This window comes from Tiliqua scincoides, chromosome 12, assembly GCF_035046505.1.
Source record: "Tiliqua scincoides isolate rTilSci1 chromosome 12, rTilSci1.hap2, whole genome shotgun sequence".
NCBI classification, from domain to species: Eukaryota; Metazoa; Chordata; class Lepidosauria; order Squamata; family Scincidae; genus Tiliqua; species Tiliqua scincoides.
In genome coordinates this window covers 12,131,990-12,145,693 of record NC_089832.1, presented here as the reverse complement: position 1 = coordinate 12,145,693, position 13,704 = coordinate 12,131,990, and the positions used below count along the sequence as shown (strand labels likewise).

Here is a 13,704-nt window from a genome sequence, read left to right as displayed (position 1 = left end):
TTAGGGTGTATGGGATCCTTAACTGGCATGAAGATCCCTCCCTTTATTAGGGTGAATGAGATCCTAAACTGGAATGAAGATCCCTCCCTTTATTAGGGTGAATGGGATCCTAAACTGGCATGAAGATCCCTCCCTTTATTAGGGTGAATGGAATCCTAAACTGGCATGAAGATCCCTCCCTTTATTAGGGTGAATGAGATCCTAAACTGGAATGAAGATCCCTCCCTTTATTAGGGTGAATGGGATCCTAAACTGGAATGAAGATCCCTCCCTTTATTAGGGTGTATGGGATCCTTAACTGGCATGAAGATCCCTCCCTTTATTAGGGTGAATGGGATCCTAAACCGGCATGAAGATCCCTCCCTTTATTAGGGTGAATGGAATTATAAACTGGCATGAAGATCCCTCCCTTTATTAAGGTGAATGGGATCATAAACAGGCATGAAGATCCCCCCTTCATTAAGGTCCCCAACGTCTTTTTTGCAGTATTCGCTCCATACGACGCACACACTTTTCCCCCCACTTTTTTTTTGGGGGGGGGGGAAGTGCGTCTTATGGAGCGAAAAATATGATAAATATACAGTGACCCCTCAGTATCCATGGGAGAGCCATTCCCAGACCATTCCAAGATCCAAGCAGTCCGGTGTTAGGCCATGCTGCTCAGTGGGGGGGGGGGGTTAGGATCGGGCCTCAGTCCCAACCTCCTCCCAGGTCTGGTCTGCCCACCAGCCCATTCACCCTCTCTCTGCCCCAAAATGCCCTCCCCCGTTCTCTCTAAACCCCCTTGCCAACTACACAAACTTACTGGCACAGGTGGCATGAAGGTGGCATGAAGGTGGCATGAACAAGCACAGGTGGCAAGCACTGACTCTGTGGTGAAATGAACGGCTTTACAGCACATTCGCAATACTTGGAAGCCAGCGCAAGGAATTTGCACTGATTTAAGAGCATCTCTGGATTGTGCTCTTAAAATGCCACACAGATAAGAACTCACAGATTTTAATCACAAATCTACGGAGATGGATAGAGAGAACGCTTAAATTGAAAGGTGGCCATCTAGTTCAACCCCCTGCTCCATGCAAGGAGGTAGACTGTGAGAACCTCACTGTGAAAACATGTGATAACAATAAAAAAATAATCAAACTCATCATGTGAATACTCAGATCATCACAATGTGACTGTATTTTCCAGACAAGGTCTAACTCAGAAGCCGCTAAAAATGTACCCTTATTGACCACACAATAGTAGGAAATGCAGGAAATGTTCCCCTGGGGGCTGGGGATAAGAATAGGCCCTCAGTTTGGCTGTACTTGTTGTAAGAGGCGACTAAACAACCACCCAGTAGATGGGACTTTTTAGCCTGGGAAGGCAGCTCATCTGAGAGAAGGAAAACTCTGATCCCAAACCTCCACAGCCTTGTGGCTACATCCAGTTATGGAAAAGGCTTCAGGAGTCAACCTCGAGGCAAAATCCAGAGCCGGAGTCCCTGAGGCAGTTCATGGCTGAACACAGTCACGTTCTGGCAACTCCTGCGATGCCGCTGGAACCAACGGTATTGGCTTCTGCCTTTCCATTGGACCATTTCAGCGATGTGGAAAGGGGGGATTTGCTGCATAGGAAACAGTCTTTCCTCCATATCTACCTTACCCAGGCGTCGCGCACTGGAGCGGACACTCTGTTCCAGAACCACTATTCGGAGTGCGATACCATAGTCTTCCAAGACTGAAGGATGTCAAACTAAAGTAGGAAATGGGCCACCTTACACTGTCATGTCAGCTCCTCCTCACAAGTGAATATGCATGCAAGTTTTGTAAGATCCAATTGAGTCTCCCATCAAGGAAATAGCTTTAACCATTAGGAATTGTTAGCTCTTTTGCCAAAACTCACACTCTCTTATTGCCTTGGGGCCTTGCTCATTCACAACTTCACATTCCAGGCTTCCAAGCCCTAAACGCAGAGTGAAAAGGGACCATATGATCCAGACTTCACAATAGGTTGTGTTTTGTCTTAGCTCTAGCAGTACACAGAATGTACAAGAAAGAAAGGTCAGATTCGCCAAGTGTTTTGGTACAGTATTGCTGTTTTTAAGTCCAAAGACAGCATGGATGAATGCAAAATGAATTCAAATGTAATTCTCAAGACCACGGAAGCTGTAAGAATGTGCTGGTAATTATTATTTTCCTCCTGGCTTGTAGAAAGTGATAAGAATGCTGCTGTAAATAACATTTTGTGCGTGTGTGTAGGCAGAAGTCACCAGTTATACATCAAGGAAAATGTTGATGTGTTGCCTGCTCCATCTCATCTTTGGGTGGAAAAACAGAATTATAGATGTAGCAATCTAGATCAGTGATTCCCAAACTGTGGGTTTTGGTGGATCACAACCTGATTTTGGGTGGGTCGACAAAAGATGACAGAAAGATCAGATAACTACATGCATACACAAGACCTTTATTGGCATAGAGATCAGATAACTAATTGCCTCAAGCCCTGAGGCTACTCAAAAATCAGATACTGTAGCGGCTAATTATCCTGCAAAGAGCTCAGCTCCCGCACTTCGCAAGATAGCTGCTAATTGCCCTGCAAGGAACTGAGCTTCTGAAGTTTGGAAGCATGTATAAATACAAGGAGATAAATATCTGAGGGTCTTTTTCTGGTTATTATTTACTTATAAATAAATAAAATATTACTTCTTTCTAGATCTCCTTTTTTAAAAGTCTGGTAAAAATGGTTGGCAACCTTCAGTCTCGAAAGACTATGGTATAAGCCTACAGCACTCAGTATTCCCATGCGGTCTCCCATCCAAGTACTAACCAGGCCTAACCCTGCTTAGCTTCCAAGATCAGATGAGATCGGGCATCTGCAGGGTAACAATCTGGTAAACCTAGGGCTCAATCCTATCCAACTTTCGAGCACCGGTGCAGCTGCAAAGCAGCCTTGAGGTAAGGAGACAAACATTCCTTTACCTTGAGGAGGTCTCCATAAGTGCTCTCCCACCTCAGGATGCAGTGCAAGCCACATTGGCATGGTTGCATCAGTGCTGGAAAGATGGAAAGAATTGGGCCCCTAGGTGGGTCCCAATAGAGTGTTGTTTTAAAAAAAGTGGGTCCCAGTGCTGGAAAGTTAGGGAACTACTGATCTAGATGATATTGTGCCAATAATTTTTGTGAGACATTTATTGACTGAACTCAAGAAACACCTGGGAATGTTCATCAACATTTTATTTTGAGAGAGAGATAGAGAGAGAGAGAGAGAGAGAGAGAGAGAGAGGCAGTTCAGGAAAGGGCATAGCTCTGTGACAGAACTATTGCTTGCATACAGGAGATACAAGGTTCAATTTTTTAAATGCTCCTGTCAGCATGGTGCGTGGAGCGGCAGTTTCCTCAAAGCACCATTTTGCAAAACACTCTGCCTTCTAGTTTTAATTGCAAATTCTCTGGGCTTGGGGAATGCCTTCTAGAAGCCAAAAGTGCACTCACCCCTGCAACAATGAGCACAAGTTCAAAATCAACCAATGTTTTGATGTTTCAATCAGTCACAAGAGGGGCAGCCCAATTCTGAACGCCATGGGGCCTCGGGCTCCAGCAGCACCCAGTGGCAACCACTGCATCCTGTGGGCACTGTGGCTACCACTGGGGCCGCGTTGGGGGTAAGGGAGAATTTGCTCCCTAACCCTGGGTATTGCCACAACAGCTCCAATTGGTTCTCTTTGGCTGTGCACCCACATTTGAATGGGCACAGAGCGAAGGAGACCCGTGTCGGGTCACCCAGCTTGGGGTGGGGGTGAGGATATGGCAGTAGTGGATGCTGCTGTCTCCACCCCTCTCCTGGGCCTGGTTCTCCCCGCCTTTCTTCTGCCCCATTCGACCCACTCCCCACCTCCCCACCCTGCCCTGAAAAGTTTTACTGCCGGCCAGTGCTGGAGGATCACTGGTGCCCCCTCCTCCCATGTGTTGCAAACATTTGCAACACGCAGCGCTGGCTCTGGAACTCAGCACCAGCGCTAGGGCCATTTAGGATTGGGCCCTAGCCTCCAAACAGTCTGAAGCTGAAAAAATTGGCAGTAAACATATACTTTTAGTGGTGACAGCTAATGGAAAGGTTTATTTTACAGTCTCTACTGCCAGGTATAAAATTTGGAGCCTATTCCTTTCACTCATCTGCTACGGCCTATATTCTGACTGAACAGCTTTCCATCAAATCTTTCTAGCATCCCAATATGTCACTCTTGTATACTCTTGTATACACACACACATTCTGTAGATGAACACCACAAATCTGGAAGTGCGCCATAGTAACAGTAAGAGGTGCTCAGCAGCTGTGATGTTTTAAAATGAATCATTTTGCTTTCTTCTTCTTCTTCTTCTTCTTCTTCTTCTTCTTCTTCTTCTTCTTCTTCTTCTTCTTCTTCTTCTTCTTCTTCTTCTTCTTCTTCTTCTTCTTCTTCTTCTTCTTCTTCTTCAAATTGCCTTCTAAGAACTCCCCCCTCCCTCATGGCCTTCCGACAAGGACTCAAAACATTTTTGCTGCATCTTGTGTTTATGTGGTGTGTCATTGTCTGTCCCCTGAGTTTCTATAGCAGTGCTATAATACCGTATTTTTCGCTCCATAAGACACACCTGACCATAAGACGCACCTATTTTTTAGAGGAGGAAAACAGGAAAAAAATATTCTGAACCAAATAGTGTAATAAAATATTTAATAAACTATAACAGAATAACATTTGAACCATGTAAAGTGAACAGCAGTCAACAGTGGCATTAAGAACCATTATCACTGTCATTAACAAATGGAGAGACTTAAAGGTTTGAGTACTCTAGTTTTCTGGAAACCTCAAGCACCCATCATCGCTAGAGTCAGAATTTATGAAGCTCATTTGCTCACAATCACTGACATCACTTTCTTCGCTGTCTTCATATAAGATACCATCTTCACTTCCATCTAAGGCATTGCTAATGCCACATTTTTTGAATGACTGTACAAGGATCTCCTCCTTTATTGAGTCCCATGATGTTTTCACCCATTTTTTCAGAAGTCCACCAGGACGTTTGGACCACACCTTTTCAACCCATATCCTCATTCCATTTTCATCCATCCATCCTGGCATGAAGATCCCCCCCCCCCTCCTTAGGGTGAATGTGAGCATAAACTGGCATGAAGATCCTCCCCCTTCTTAGGGTGAATGTGATCATAAACTGGCATGAAGATCTTCCCCCTTCTTAGGGTGAATGTGATCATAAACTGGCATGAAGATCCCCCCTTCTTAGGTTGAATGTGATCATAAACTGGCATGAAGCATAACATAACGTGCACTCAATTTTGCAGTATTCGCTCCATAAGACGCACACACTTTCCCCCCCCCACTTTTTTTTGGGGGAAAAGTACATCTTATGGAGCGAAAAATATGGTAGTTGCCCTCCTCCAAGTTGTTTTCCCCTTTTGATTTTTTTAAAAATTGTTTGATGTATTGTACAGTTTTAATCTTGAACTTTGAGCCAACTTGAGCATTTACTCCAGCAAGGGAAAGGCAGGATACAAATCTTTTAAATAAAAATAAATAAATTCTTCATCTTCTGGAATGGATCTATCTGTAAAATTTTTTTAAAATTGCAAACCCTTTTGGAGACTCAGGGCCCAATCCTATCCAATTTTCCAGTGCCGGTGCAGTCTCAATGCAGCCTTGAGGAAAGGGAACAAATGCTCCCTTATCAGGAGGAGGCCTCCATGATTGCACCATCACTGCAGGATGCAGTGCATGCCCCATTGGCAAGGCTGCATTGGTGCTGGAAAATTGGATAGGATTTGGCTCTCACTCTATAGTATTCATCATCCATGCTCATGAACTATGCTCATATCCACGCTATGAAGGGGGTAGCAAAAGTTCATTTTTATAAAATACACTTGTTTCCAAATCTCTGCTTCCCTGGGATTCTTTGAACAGTCCTTACCCTTTTCTTAACCCAAGTGGCATTCACTGCACAGACCAAATCAGATGGCCTACTCCGCGATTATCATTATGATTCTTCAAAAATGCTAAGGCATACATTCTCAATGAAGAATTTTCAGTTTCAAATTCAGGGTGGCAGGCAAAATTCAGTAGCTTTTCATAACTGGTGTCAAATTTAGGAATTTTGGGACTTTTTGAGGGGAAGGGCAATCGCTCAGGGCGCAATCTTATGCTGTGCTGGAACAGGCATGCCAAGAGGCTTGTGCTGTATCAGCACAGGATAGGGGCCCAAAGTGGCTCAGCCAGAGGTAAGGGGAAACTTTTTCCCCTTACCTCCAGGTAAGGCACCCTGGCCCCTATGGGTCTCCTTGTGCCACCTCCTGAGGTGGCACAAGTCCAAGGGGAGTGGAGCGACTTGAAGCCACTCCGAACTCCCCAGGAATGGGGGTTGGGATCCAGCATAACTGCTGGATCCCAGCCCTACCTCCCGCTCCCCACCTGCCCGCCCCCTGGGGTCACCCACCCAGCCCCGGGGCCACCCTCTGCCTGCCCTCCCCCTGCCCCAGAATGCCTCCCTCCCTCCTCCTCCCTGCCTCCTCCCCACCCACCCCAGAATCTTATGTCGGCCAAGCTCAGCCAATGCAAGACTTGGAGCCTCCACCTTCATGGAGGCTTATGCATGTTTGCAACCCTCCTGGGCCAGCGCCAGTCCTTGCGCCAGCCCAATGTGCAGTCTGGATTGCGCTGTACATGGACTATGGTAGGCCTAAAAGTTTCTCAGCTCATATCACCAGAATTGTCCTGCAAGATCTAAGGTAGCTGGTATGGGTGAATAGGCCACTGGTCAGGCTCTAGAGCATAGATGGTGTGCAAGATGAGACCTGTTTGAAATCTTCATAGTGCATCAAAAAGTTCCCTGGAGATCCAGGTTAGGGAAGTTCTTATAGAGAGGCACCATATTGTCTTTTCAGGTTGTCTGCTTTCACCTGGGCTGCTCGGCTGTAGTTTCATTTTCCATCTGTTCAGTTCAGGAGGGTAGGACCTCCAGGACTCTTGGATCCCAACTGCCTGTACCCAACACTGGCACTTACAAAATACACACATAAATCGCTGTTTAATCTCAGCATAGAAACATACAAAGTTGCCCAACTGGGAATCATTTCTGCACAAGACTTGGGAGATCTACAAGAAAGTGTTTCATCCAGACATAGCAATTTTATCAGTAGGAATACAGAAGATGGGATAATTTGACATCCTGCCTAACTTTTATCTGTTCTCCTCTCTTCAGGCCCTAATGGATTGTTTCCTGCCAGGGAGGCTGCCAGGAGCTCAGAAATATTTTAGTTATCTGAATGAACCTCATGGCAGTTGATCAGAGAATCCTCCATTGATTTGTGGTTGCCGACGACCATCTTCCTCCATTTCATTCCATGTGGCAATAAAACTGAAATAGAATACAGACTATCAAAACCAAGAGCAGTTACCTAACGACACTGGGATTTCTGTCGCAGGAGATTAATTGTAATGAGATTCTTGCATGATGAAGCAAGGGCCTCTTAAAACCTTCCCCAAAAAGTCAGCCTCTGCCGAGAAATAGATGTTCATGGGATAAGGAATTTCTCAAGGCAACTTTTCCTTGCACTTTGATCCTACCCAGAATTCATTTTGCCGGCTGTCAGGTTGGTGGCACAAGAAGCATGATTAGCATGATTTTGCTTGATGCGGTTGTCTCCTGCAGTTAGCAGTACCATATTAGTTTACAGAAGTGATGCAATGCAGATACCGGCTGTGGCGAAGTTGCACATTTTAAAGTTCAGGAATGCTCCGTGAAACAAACCACACTAAAGTCGCACCCCCATAGCCAACCCCTGTTAAGACCATAAACTTCACATACCTTCATTAGAGTGTTTTTTTCCCCCTCCTGCCAATTACTCCTACTTTGAAACTTCTTCACTTTCATTTAAAAAGTCAAGCTCAGTTCACCCTAAAATCTTGGGTTGCAATAGCTGGAAAATGAATGTATCAACGTTGAAAAATAGGATTTAAAAAACATTCCAAATACATATAAAAGGTATATTATTTTGTTTGTTTGTTTGCTTGTTTGTTTTCCTAATGGACCAACATGGTTACATAAAAACAAAGTGTTTTGTTTTTGTGTTGGTGAAACACAGGGCCCAATCCTAACTGGGCCTTTGGCCGGCACAAATCACACGCGCAGACCTGGAGGTGTTGCAAAATGCCATAAGGCACTTCTGCACCACTGGGAGAGGAGGGAGGCACAAGGTAAGACTGCACCAACTGAGTCGGGCTGGCACAGAGGCTTAGGGAGGGTGGGGAGAGGGCAGAATGGAGGCGTTTCGGGGCAGGGGGAAGATGGGTGGCGGGGGTGGCTGTGGACAGGCCAAGCAGAGCGGGGTGTGGGGGCAGGATCTGGTATTTAGGCCGGATCCTGGCCCTGATCCTGGGCGACCTGGCATAGCTTCGGACTGCTCGGAGCTGCACCACTCTTCTGCATTCTCCTTGCTCCGGGCTGAGATGTGGGCAGCCCGACCCCACTCTGGAGACAGGGCAGGCCAGCCAACCTCCCTGTTTCAGCATTGGGCTAACAGTCCCTCTATTTTCACAACTGTATCTACGACAAGCAGCTGAATGTAAAGGAGACTGTTACCTATGTGAGATGAAGAGAGAAACATGCAGATGGCGCATATCAGCATGTATGCATGGTTCCTCTTTAGCTAGACATATATGGTCTAGCAGTTAGGGTGTTGGTCATAGTTAGGGGGATGCACCACTTTCTCCTCCCAGTGCCTCTTTCTCAACCTGTTGTTCATGCTAACCAGGCTAAGAAACATGTTTTAAGTGGTTGGTCTCATGTATTTATTGGGGGTGGGGTGATGAAGAGCAGTTGTTCCTATTTATCCCAGCCTACAGTGATCTCCAGGAATGTTTGCTGGTATCTCATGTGTGCCTTTCCAAAAGTTTCTGTTTTCTGCCTTTACAACCTTTGTGCATTTCTTTTGGTTTTTTGTCTGTCTTAATAATGCCCTTGTTATTTTTGCAAGTTGTTTGCCCATTCCTTCCTGACCAGAGCTAAGAACAAATGTCCCTTGCTTCCTGACAGATTCCCCCAGGCCCAAAACTACAAAACGCAAGTGTGGATGCAGAGGAATCAACTGGGTTAGTTGGCTTCCTGGGTTTTTCTAACAGCTGGCTTCTGTGCTGAAGGGATCCCAGTAATGAAGCTCTTCCAGAAGGACAGTTAGTGAAGAGAACCTCATTCTGTGTCTTTCCCTTCCTGATATATCCCCCTTTTGCACAGCTGCCAGACACTCAGGAGGTTTCTGAGTATGCAGTATGGAAATGGAAAAGGTGCAAAAGAGAGCGACTAAGATGATTACGGGGCTGGGGCACCTTCCTTATGAGGAAAGGCTATGGCGTTTGGGCCTCTTCAGCCTAGAAAAGAGACGCCTGAGGACATGATTGAGACATACAAAATTATGCAGGGGATGGACAGAGTGGATAGAGAGATGCTCTTTACACTCTCACATAACACCAGAACCAGGGGACATCAACTAAAATTGAGTGTTGGGAGAGTTAGAACAGACAAAAGAAAATATTTCTTTACTCAGCATGTGGTTGGTCTGTGGAACTCCTTGCCACAGGATGTGGTGATGGCGTCTAGCCTGGATGCCTTTAAAAGAGGATTGGACAAATTTCTGGAGGAGAAATCCATTATGGGGTACAAGCCGTGATGTGTATGCGCAACCTCCTGATTTTAGAAATGGGTTATGTCAGAATGCCAGATGCAAGAGAGGGCACCAGGATGAGGTCTCTTGTCATCTGGTGTGCTCCCTGGGGCATTTGGTGGGCCGCTGTGAGATATGGGAAGCTGGACTAGATGGGCCTATGGCCTGATCCAGTGGGGCTGTTCTTATGTTCTTAACAGAGTGACTTGCTTCTCCCCCCCTCCCATCACTGAGCATTGGGTCACACGGGCCTCACAGATGGTACAGGAGACAAAGCACTAAATCAGGGGTCTCAAACATAAGGCCTGCAGGCCAGATGAGGCCCCTGGAAGCTCTTCGTCCAGCTCTCATGATAACTGGGCTCTCTCAGCTTGATGATTGGGCTCCTCCATACCTTGAAAATATGATTAAAATTTGTACATTATCTCTTCTGTCATTTGCAACTCCTGAGTTTCTGTGTGAGAACAAAGTGCTTCTTTCTGGCTATTGAGTGATGCTTAAGGTTGTCACTTCCTGCTTAATGACATCACTTTTGACCCTCAGCAGTCACCATGAATGCTATTTGTCCCACTGTATGAAATGAGTTTGACACCCCTGCACTAGACCTTCTGATTCCATTCATTGCTATTTTGATAGCTCTTTCCTCCATCTCTAGACAATCAATTTTGTATCTTCCAGATGTATGGTGCTTCGGTACTCTTGCAAGCAACCTATCACTCTTCCAAACATAACATAAACCACATTATGCTGTAACCATGTGAATCCCCAGCTATCAACAGAGTATAATGGCAACCCAGTCAAATTCACTCCTCTGAAAGCTCCCTTAACCTTTAAGCTACCTTAGCAGCTAAACATGGGATAATTCAAATTATCTCTTCTCTGAATCCAGAGATTATTCATTACCTATGAATTTCTATTACGAAAGAAATGGGGGGGGGGGGGAAGGAAGCAATAAAAAAGATGTGCCTCTCCCTGCTTGGGGAAAATAATAGACATATTTGCATAAATATCTTATTGGATACAAATTGCCCGTCTTCAAATAGGTCAACTATTGCCTTGATAAACTCTCTGCGGAGAAGAAATGGAAAGCTATTTCATTTTTATTTTAATTACAATGAATTTCCTGTTAAGTGAAGGGGGGAAAGAAAAGTCTTGCGCAGAGGAAAGGTTCTTCTCCCCCTCCTTTCAGGAAGCCGTTTATGGCCAATCCAATTTTATACAGTCCAGATCCATTTTATTAGCATATTATCCGTGCAGGTTATTCAGTCAGTCAGCTGTGCACTTTTCAGAGATAAAGTGACATAATTTCTCCTGTTGTGGATGCTACACTGCTTCCCATTTCTCTCTCTCCCCCCCCTTCCTACAGATAAAAAGCAAAGAGGGAAATAAAATGATCATGAAGCTGTATTTTCATCTTCTACTATATTAATGTCATGAGCTCAGGCTCTTAAGATCTTATAGGGGGATTTTCTGGCAAAGACAGCCCCGACTATGTTATAGCTAAAGGTATAAAAGAGAGTTAACCACCCCTCCCAAAAAGAAAAAAATACACAAGCATTTGGGAAAAAGCCTCAAATGCATGAATAAGCCAAGAGAACTTAAATCTGCCAACCAGTTTTCTTTGCTGCATACAGGGAAAGGTGACACATGCTCTAATGACTCCCTTTAATGTAGGGCAGTGGAACATTTTTGACTCGAGTTTCTAATTTCAAGGAAGGAGAACCCCAAGTTATTTGGTGCTATAGCTGATTAACCCCCAGCAGGCTGGAAACAATCAGATGTCCACAGGTGCATAAAGGCATCTCTGCCTCCCCCCCCCCCACACACACACATCTGTTATGACAAGACCTACAATTCCATGCCCACATATGAAAGAAAAGTCTTTGATGTATTTCCCCACTCCGCTCTCTACACTACCGCAAAATGGTACAAGTGCTGGATAGATTACAAAGTTGTTTTTGCTTGAGAGCCCACCAGCACTCAGTTTTAGCAAGCCTAGGGAGAGACCTGAATAACTGCTGGGTTTAATGTTTTCAGAAAGAGTACAATCATATTTCTTCAAGCCTCCTGCCTTGAGTGTATTTTGAGAGTATTTCAAGCAAGGCAAGTGCTGCTGTTAGATTGCTGGACAAAGGCCTGGATTGCACTCAGTGGCGTTGCTAGGGAGTGCGGGGGTGTGGGCTGCACCAGGTGACATACACAGAGAGTTGACACCGCTACTACTAGCAGAAATTTGCTCTCAAATAATGCCATCCTGTTATATATCATTGGATACATACAGAATACCTGCAGAATTTCATACAGAATGCAATGAAACAGACTGCATTGAAATATCTCTATTATACCAAAAGACCAGCGGGGGCAGGGTAATGGTACATGACCACACTCACTGCCCAAGCATTGCCCCAGCCACTGCAAGGGAGGAAGTCCATCATGGGGATGATGTGTTGGTCTCCCGCACCAGGTGACACAAACCCTAGTTACACATCAGGTTGCACTGGATCCTCATGGTGCAATGGGCTCCCATCTTCCTAGGTTTATGGTCGGCAGTGGCAATGGCTCTTTCTACCAGCCCCACTGACCAATGGCAGTAAAGATGTTTCCAGGTGTAGCAGTGGGGCAAGTCCCTCAATCAACTTGCATCACCACTGTCATTGGTTCTTGAGGGGGGGTCATGAGGGAGGGAGATGACTGGCATTTATTACACCTATCATTTAAAAATGGGTAGTTATGACTTCACTGGTTAAAAGGAACATCACAGATGCATACAGTTGACAGGTCCATACCTGCTCAGTGACATTGCTAGAGGGGTGCGGGGGATGCAGGAAGTACTGGGTGATACACACAGGGTGGGTGACATCACTAGTGGCCAAAATTTTTCAAATAATACCATTATGTCATTTGAAGTGGAATTTCATGCAGAATGCAATGAAATAAACTGCACTGAAATATCTTTATTCTCTCCAAAGATATAGCCAAAAAACCAGTGAGGGGCAATGGTGCATTGCCCTGCCCACTGCATGGGAGGAGGTCCATCATGGGGGTGACCCACTGGCCTCCCGCACTGGGTGATGCAAACCCTAGTGATACCACTGTACCTGTGAATTCCCAGAACATGTGACATGGCCCTGAAGGCTTAGGTTGCAATGTTATACAGGTTGGATCTTGGTATCTGCTGGGGTTTGGTTCTGGGACTCCTGCAGATACAAAAAAAATCATGTTAAATCAAAGTCAAAACAAAACAAAAAAAGCAAGTCAGTCAGGCAGTCAGTTAGAGCTGCTATTTTGCAGCTCAAATCGGAGAAATGTGATCCCCTCTCTTCGCCCTGGTTCCTAGCTGATGATTAATCGCTTCCTCATTCCATTGTTCAGCAAGGCAGGGTGAGGGGAGGGGTCGCTTTTCTTGGAGCAAGCTGCAGAATAGCAGTTCTAATAGTCTGACTCCCTAGAAAAGCGGTTTTTAGAATGGGAATTGTAAAGGGTCATTTTTGGGAGATTGGGAGGGTCCTTCTTATTGACAGTGACCCTCAGTGTTGAGTCTAATCCGTGAATAAAAAAAGTCAGTATAAAAAGCTTGAACCTATACACACTTTCCCAGGAGTAAGTTCCACTGAACTTAATTTCACTTACTTTTGAGTAGACATGCATAGGCTTGTGCTGTCAGTCTGACAAGCCACAATGCCACTTTCTTCCCCATTCATTTCTCGAGCAAAATGAATGGAGGTTTCACAACAAGAGGGCCTGGCTGGATTCTGTTCGTCGTTATTGGCAGCCCTTATTTTACCGTCTACTTAAAGCATCCCTAAATTCACCCACAGAATCCCATTACTATTTTACCTGCCTATAAACAGCAGCCATTTTGAGACAGGCTAGCGGTATTAATCCTGAGGCTGTCATGAACGCCTACAAACCGCTTTCAATAACATTGATTTGGCTGTCAAAATGGGAAAAATGTCAACATCTCAAGCTATCCAATTATAGTCTAGAAACCACACTACTCCTTGCAGGGGAAAA

At 45.2% G+C, this 13,704-nt stretch overlaps 1 pseudogene; it reads right to left on the bottom strand.

The window, feature by feature from the left end:
* Positions 1-2,762: 2,762 nt before the first annotated feature.
* Positions 2,763-2,881, bottom strand: LOC136663487 (5S ribosomal RNA; annotated as a pseudogene).
* Positions 2,882-13,704: the final 10,823 nt, after the last annotated feature.